Source organism: Morus notabilis, unplaced genomic scaffold (genome assembly GCF_000414095.1).
Source record: "Morus notabilis unplaced genomic scaffold, ASM41409v2 Scaffold794, whole genome shotgun sequence".
Taxonomy (NCBI): Eukaryota; Viridiplantae; Streptophyta; class Magnoliopsida; order Rosales; family Moraceae; genus Morus; species Morus notabilis.
In genome coordinates, this window is record NW_010359940.1 from 380,291 (window position 1) to 388,567 (window position 8,277).

An 8,277-nucleotide genomic window follows, 5' to 3' on the forward strand; every position below is an offset into this window, starting at 1 on the left:
TTTAAGTTTGACTTAAATTGGAATTTGAATTTGAGTCAAAATTGGACTACAGGATAAATGATGATTTTCTCTTTCTTCCCTATCTGATATTGGCGCCACACAGGAATGAGAATCCCCTTAGAATGGCCGGCCATATAGGATAGAGGAAAAGATGAGATTTTGTTTAAAATTCAAATAGGAGATAATTAACAAGTTTTATCTTAGAGATAGAGATTGGATTCCTTCTAGAAGTTTGACTTTTACTCTATAAATACTATTTTTGAGACAATTTTCGGAATGGTTTTTTGCCCTAATTTTAGAGGTAGCCGAAATTTCTCTATAGAAATTTTGGAAACAATTTTTCAGCCCTAAGAGTTAAGGTTGGCTGAAATTCTCAAGAGAGAGAGGAAGGAAAAAAAAATTTTTCCAAAAATTCCACATCGTGCATGCGTTGGTGTTTGTGGAAATTTGAGTGTTTATTGTAACCCGTTTTGTCTCATGTGTGCCTACACACACGTCTTCGTGGATTCTAGGAATTGACGTGGAAGACATTGGTTTTCTAAACACAAAGATTGGAGCAAGGACTGTTCGTGGTCAAAGAACTCAAGTTATCATCCGAGTCGGCTTCCAGGTATTTTTCCTGATTGAGTTCTTGATATATATAAGTTAATGAGATTAATTTATTCGTGCATAAATTAATATAATCTATAGAGTATCTCAAAAGTTTTATGAAAATTTTTGTTATACACGATCCGCCTCTTCCCCGCACCACCACGCTTCCGCATCCGGATTCGATTCGGTGACCAACAATCTCTGGTTCCACATCACCACTACCGTCCGATCGAAATCCCAATCCCACAAGTCCCATATCAGAGCCCTTGAATCATCACCAACGGAACATAGATGCCGTCCGATTCGAGGAGACCATGGAACATCATTCACACTCCCCTTATGCTTACAGTGCTCCATTAACGACATCGTTGGAAGCCTAATGTCCAAAATGACCACTTTGGTACTATCCATCCCAACCGTGGCTATATACCTTGGGTCACATTTAGTCCATTCCAACCTTAACAAAGGACAACCTTGCATGGGATTCTCATAAATTATGGTTGATCTCTCTTTGTCCCTTAAATCAAAGACCCTAACTGACCCATCCCCAGAAACCGAGGCAAAAACATTTAAGCCACCCCAATAAATGTCATATACTTCTTTGTCATGTGCCACTAATTGGGTGTCCACAATTTCCCTTTCTATGTCCCAAATTGTGCAAGTGGTGTCTACACTAGAAGTGGCAATTTTTCTTTTGTCAATGCCAGCTGAATCAAAGGACCTTATCGCGGAGTTGAATTCGATCCCCTTGTTGCCATTGAGAAGGGATTTGAGCTCAATTCGGTCGTCGCGGATCTCCCATAGCCGGAGATAGTCCCCCGATGTGGCAACAATGTCAGGATTCATGGTGTCCTCGGAAGGGAAGAATATGAGGTTGGTGGGGGCATAAGGGTGGTTGAAGAATAGGCAGTTATCGATGGCAAAATCTGACGTGTACGTGTCGAATTAGACAACTTCAACCTTGTTGCTATAGTCCTCAAGGAAACTGCCTGTAAGTAATAAGTGAGCCTAGCGCGGGCATGTGCGTGAGTGTGCAGGCCCGCATAAGCCATGTCCAGGCAAGGCATGGCTGATCTTCTGATGAGCGGCGGAAGGGTGGCATGGCATGGGTGAGAGACCAAGCAGCCACGTGTACGAACCACGTTGGCTCAGACATGGGGCGAGAAACAAGGCTTAGGTGTGGATAAGCCTCAGTCAAGGTTGTTCTGAGATTATGGGAGACGTGGGCGCTGAGGACTAACCAAGGCAACGGTCAGTTCGTGGGAAGGCAACACGTGGCCATGATCAGTTAACCTGCAGAACGTGTTGGAGAGGACACGTGGGCCATGATCGAGATATGGGGCGCCCAGGTGGACAGGTGGCAACACATCGCAGGTTGTTGACCGAGTCTAAAGGAAAGTGGGCAGAATCATGGCCTAGTTGGCTGATCCACGTACAAGTAAGTGCTTTTAGTGATCCCTAGTGGTCTGGGGGTGTCAACCACGTAGGCCCTTGTAACCTCTATAAATAGCAAAGCCCTCGAGACACCAAACTCATGAGAGAATAACCTTGAGTGCTAGTGAGTGTTGTGGTGATCCGAGTGTGAGGCAGAGCTATTGTTGTATTCCTTTTCTGTGATTAAATAAAAGGTTGGAAGTGAGTTTTCGTACTTCGGTTGTGTGCTTCTTAATCGGATCATTATGGGTAAACACTTGGGTATGCTGACTAGGTAGAGTAACTTAGTGCCGCACAAGGCCTTTATTTTGGTGTTAACTTTTGGCCCTGTGACAATTGGTATCAGAGCCGTACAAGATAATGACGGCAGCAATGAACGAGCTAAGATAACGAGTGGCTCGTTTGTAAGAGTTTGTCGGGGCCCCTCAGACTGATCGTGCTGTGAACCTTGTTGTTCAAGTTGAACAAGCAACCACTGAAATCACGAGATTGAACTTAGAACGTGCTGAGATTGTGAAAGATGTGGAGGAATAGTTCACGTCCTTACTACAGGACTTCAACACGTGGGTTGACTCAACGAAGGATAGTTCAAAGAGATTTGAAGAAGAATTGAGCCTTGTCAAGAAGGTTATTGCGGGCACTTCTAGTAGTGGCGATGGTGGCCCTAGTTTATCCAAACTCAAAGTCCCAGAACCGAAGTCCTTTAATGGCGATCGGAATGCGAAGGAATTGGAGAATTTCCTATGGGATATGGAGCAGTACTTTCGGACTGCTCGAATTGCGAAAAATGAGCAGGTAACCATTACCAGCATGTATCTTGCCGGTGATGCCAAGCTCTGGTGGTGCACCCGGTTGGATAACGATGCGAGCGCTGTAAGACCCCGGATCGAGACGTTCAAAACATTGAAAAGGGAATTGAAGGAGCAATTCCTGCCCTCGAACTCGGCATGGGTGGCCAGGGAAGGTTTAAAAAAGTTGAAACACACGGGATCTGTAAGGGATTACGTGAAGGAGTTTAGTTCGTTGATGCTGGATATCAAGAACATGTCTGAGGAAGATAAACTCTTCAATTTCTTCTCAGGACTTCAGCCATGGGCCCAGACTGAACTCAGGAGGCAAAATGTGAAGGACTTACCTACGGCCTTTGCAGCCGCAGATGGCTTGATCGACTATAAGACCAGATCGTCTTCATCTAATGTGGACAAGAGAAAGTCCAAAGAAGACGGCAAACAGACCAAGAAAACAGGTAAAGAAGGGAAGAAAGACAAGAGAAAGAAGAAAGATGGTGAAAGCTCGAGGCCAAATCAACCTTAAGGTAAGAAGACATCGGGATGCTTTCTTTACGATGGCCCTCATCGGGTGAGAGACTACCTGAAAAAGGAAAAGCTTTCAGCCCTTATTACTTAGGATGGGTCTGATGATGAGACTGGGGTCAATCCGTGAGTGAACCCGCTGTAGTTGCTGAATGCTATCACGAGAGACATGCAGAGTTCTTACAAAGGACTCATGTACGTGAACATGACGGTGAACGGACGTGAAGTGCGAGCCATGTTGGACACTGGTGCGACCAATAACTTCATCTCGCAGCGGAAAGTCGGAGAGCTTGGAATGACCGTTTCCAAAAGCTCGAGTAAGGTTAAGGCTATGAACTCCGGTGCACAACCTATCCAAGGTATGACTACTTTGTTCCTTAAAGTTGGCAATTGGGAACATGAGTGTTGCTTTATGGCGGTGCCTCTTGACGATTTTGATCTAATCCTTGGCATTGAGTTCTTTGTCAAAGCAAAAGCTGTGGCCATGCCACATTTGTACAGGCTATTCATACATGATGAAGTAAAGCCATGCCTCATTCAGACGGAATTTGGTGGACAGGTTAGCGAGAAGCCGTTGTTATAGTCGGCTTCCCAACTAAAGTCAGGACTAAAACGGGGAGAGACAACGATGGTTGCTGCCTTGGTCGAGATCAAGCCAGACCAAATTGTAGAAGTGCCTGATGATGTCGCTGTGGTACTACATGAGTTCAGCGACGTAATGTCACCAGAAGTACCTAAGGTATTGCCCCCATAGAGAAATATTGATCACCGGATTGATCTTGAGCCTGGTGCAAGGCCCCCTGCTCGAGCCCCTTACCGAATGGCGCCCAGGGAGTTAGCGGAACTATGTAAGCAGTTGGACGAGTTACTAGAAGCAGGCTACTTGCAACCGTCGAAGGCTCCGTATGGTGCACCTGTTCTGTTCCAAAAAAAGTAGGACGGATCCCTTCGAATGTGTGTAGATTATCGAGCACTAAATAAGGTTACAGTGAAAAACAAATACCTCGTGCCAAATGTAGCTGACTTGTTTGATCGGTTGTCAAAGGCATTGTACTTTACCAAACTGGACTTACGTTCGGGATATTGGCGAGTCTGCATTGCTGAGGGAGATGAGGCAAAAATGACAATGGTTACTAGGTGTGGCTCGTTTGAATTCCTAGTGATGCCTTTTAGTCTTACTAACGCCCCTGCTACATTATGTAACCTTATGAAACGGATTTTTGGATAGCTTTGTTGTTGTGTATTTGGACGACATTGTAGTGTATAGTGGGTCCCTTGTACAGCATATAGACCATTTGAGAAAGGTATTCTCAAAATTAAGGGAGAACTCATTATACGTCAAAAAGGATAAATGTGAATTTTGTATGCAGGAGATTTTGTTCTTGGGGCACAAAATCTGACAAGGGCAAATTCGAATGGACAAGAGGAAGATCCAAGCCATTGTGGAATGGCCTGCCCCGACTAAGGTAACTGAGCTACGATCGTTCTTGGGCTTAGTTAACTATTATAGACGCTTCATTAAAGGATACTCAAAGAAGGTGACTCCTCTCACCGATTTGCTGAGAAAAGACACGGAGTGGGCCTGGACGGTGGACTGCCAAGAAGCATTCGAAGGAATCAAAGTTGTAGTGACTTTTGAACCTGTGTTGGGATTGTCTAACTTCGAGTTACCTTTTGAAGTGCATACAGATGCGTCTAACAAAGCTATTGGTGGGGTGTTGGTGCAGGAAGGACACCCTATCGCCTATAAGAGCCGAAAATTGAAAGACGTCAAGCAAAGATACTCTGCCCACGAGAAAGAAATGGTGGCCGTGATACATTGCTTGGAGGTGTGGAAACACTACTTGCTGGGAACCAAGTTCACTGTTGTGACAGACAATGTGGCCAATACGTACTTCAAGTCTTAAAGAAACTCTCACCCAAGCAGGCCCCTTGGCAGGAGTTTCTCGCTGAATTTGACTTCACTTGGTTGCATAGACCAGGTAGAGAAAATCGAGTGGCAGATGCACTCAGTCGAAAAGAGGTATAATCTTTCGTGGCTTCTCTAACCATTGTGCTATCTGATTTTATGGAAAAGATTAGGTAGGCAGCAGAGGTAGACACTACGTACTGTCAGCTGAAACAACAAGTCCAGGAGGGACTAGTTCAGAAATATTGGATCGAGAATGGTCTGTTGTATGCTCGAGGAAGCAGACTGTTTGTCCCTAAGGGTGGGGGACTAAGACGAGACTTGTTGAAAGAGACTCATGATCCACAATGGGCTGGACATCTGGGCGTGGAACGCATGACAGCCTTAGTGTCGAGACACTATTTCTGGCCAAAGATGGAAGAAGACATTGAGCTGTATGTCCGCACTTGTCTTGTGTGTCAACTAGACAAGACTGAGAGGAAGAAACAAGCTGGACTTCTTCAACCCCTGCCAATCCCCGAAAGACCATGGGTATCGGTTTCCATGGACTTTATTGTAGGATTTCCGACAGTGAAAGAATTGAGTTCGATTTTGGTGGTGGTCGATCGATTTTCAAAGTATGCGGTGTTCATTGCGGCACCCCATGCATGTTCCATGAGTATGGCCGCTGAGTAGTTTTCAAGCACGTGGTGAAGGTGTTTGGCGTGCCTCGGGATATAGTCAGTGATCGAGATACTCGGTTCATTGGTAAATTCTGGACTTTTCTTGTCAAACTAATGAGTTCAGAATTGAAGTTTTCTACAACCAACCATCCGCAAACCAATGGTCAGACGGAGCGGATAAATGCGATGCTAAAGGAGTACTTGCGACACTATGTGACAGCAAGTCAGCGAAATTGGGCAGATTTACTTGATGTAGCCAAGTTTTGTTATAACCTTCACAAGTCTTCTGCTACGGGTTTGAGCCCTTCAGAGCTAGCATTGGGGCATCAACCATTGACACCGTTGGAGGTAGCCAAGCTAAAATCTCAAGAAGAATGGCCAACAGCATATCGCTTTGCTCGGGACAAACATAAGCTGATCGAGCAAGCGTGAGACAGTTTGGCAAAGGCGCAAAGACGAATGAAGAAGTATTCTGATCAACACCGGTGAGCCTTAGAATTCCAGGAGGGGGACATGGTGCTGTTGAAGCTAACCCCACAGATTTGGAAGAGGGTGACTGACCGGCGGTATCATAAGGGCCTGGTCCAAAGGAATGATGGACCTTTTTGTGTGTTGCAGCGTGTAGGTAACGTGGCATACCGGCTACAACTGCCAGAGAGGATGAATATACATCTGACCTTCCATGTAAGTTTCCTTAAACCGTATCATGAAGATGAGACTCGGCAACAAGGGAAAAGAGCTCCTCCCGTCGTGAGAACTGAGTTCAATAAAAAGACGGTGAAGATTCTTGACCATCGAACCTAAGGTACAAGTAGGAAAAATCGGCGGACTGACTACCTGGTACAATGGGAAGGCGATGACGAGGCAACATGGGAAAAGGATCTTACTTTGTGGCAGTTCGAGAAACAGGTGAAGGCATACTTGGAAACCCTCCCGACGAGGACGTCGGCTTCATCCGACGGGGGTAGGTTTGTAAGCAGTAAGTGAGCCTAGCACGGGCCTGTGCGCGAGTGTGCAGGCCCAGCATAAGCCATGTCCAGGCAAGGCATGGCTGATCTTCTGATGAGCGGCGGAAGGGTGGCATGGCATGGGCGAGAAACCAAGCATCCACGTGTACGAGCCACGTTGGCTCAGACAAGGGGCGAGAAACAAGGCTTAGGCGTGGATAAGCCTCAGTCAAGGTTGTTATGAGATTGTGGGAGACGTGGGCGTTGAGGACTAACCAAGGCAATGGTCAGTTCGTGGGAAGGCAACACGTGGCCATGATCAGTTAACCTGCAGAACGTGTTGGAGAGGACACGTGGGCCATGATCGAGATATGGGGCGCCTAGGTGGACAGGTGGCAACACATCGCAGACTGTTGACCGAGTCTGAAAGAAAGTGGGCAGAATCATGGCCTAGTTGGCTGATCCACGTACAAGTAAGTGCTTTAGTGATCCCTAGTGGTCTGGGGGTGTCAACCACGTAGGCCCTTGTAACCTCTATAAATAGCAAAGCCCTCGAGACACCAAACTCATGAGAGAATAGCCTTGAGAGCTAGTGAGTGTTGTGGTGATCCGAATGTGAGGCAGAGCTATTGTTGTATTCCTTTTCTGTGATTAAATAAAAGGTTGGAAGCGAGTTTCCGTACTTCGGTTGTATGCTTGTTAATCGGATCATTGTGGGTAAACACTTGGGTAGGCTGCTAGGTAGAGTAACTTAGTGCCGCACAAGGCCTTTGTTTTGGTGTTAACTTTTGGCCCTGTGACACTGCCTATGGCTTGGCGGTTGTGCTTGTCACGGCGGACTGACCACGCTCGGTAGTAAATTGGTCATTGAGCAACGTAGGTGTACACGCCTTGTTTTTTTCTCTGTCTCGCTAGTTTGCATGTGGAAGCTGAATTTGGACTAATTTCTTCATGGCACGTAATTGGATTAATTAACATATAAATAATAAATTTTTTGACAAAAGAATTTACAAAAATTTTGTAGTAATTAAACTTTGTCTTTTTTGCGGTTATGATAATATTAATATCACTTGGAGCTTATGTTTACCAATTCATAGTGCCGATCTTAAACGCATTATCATTATTAGTACTTATTTATTTATTTTTACTTTGAGTGATAATACATGTTGTAGTTTGATACCATGGTCCCATAGATACAATATTGAGACATTTGTAACCTATTAAAATAAAGTTTGCATTCGATGGCATTGTTTATTAAGTTGCAACATGTCACCAATTTTACTTGGAAAATTCCGTCAAAAGTACTTTATACTTTGCAGCAATTAAATTGCTCAAGTAATCACCAAAAAATAAATAAAAAAATAAAGTTGCTCAAGTAACACCTTTATGGAAAAAGAAAGGGATACACATAACAATTTGCA

At 44.9% G+C, this 8,277-nt stretch overlaps 1 pseudogene; it reads right to left on the bottom strand.

Moving 5' to 3' along the window:
* LOC112091088 overlaps positions 1–7,834 on the bottom strand; it is a 16,452-nt pseudogene extending 8,618 nt beyond the window's left edge.
* Between the last annotated feature and the right edge of the window lie 443 nt (positions 7,835–8,277).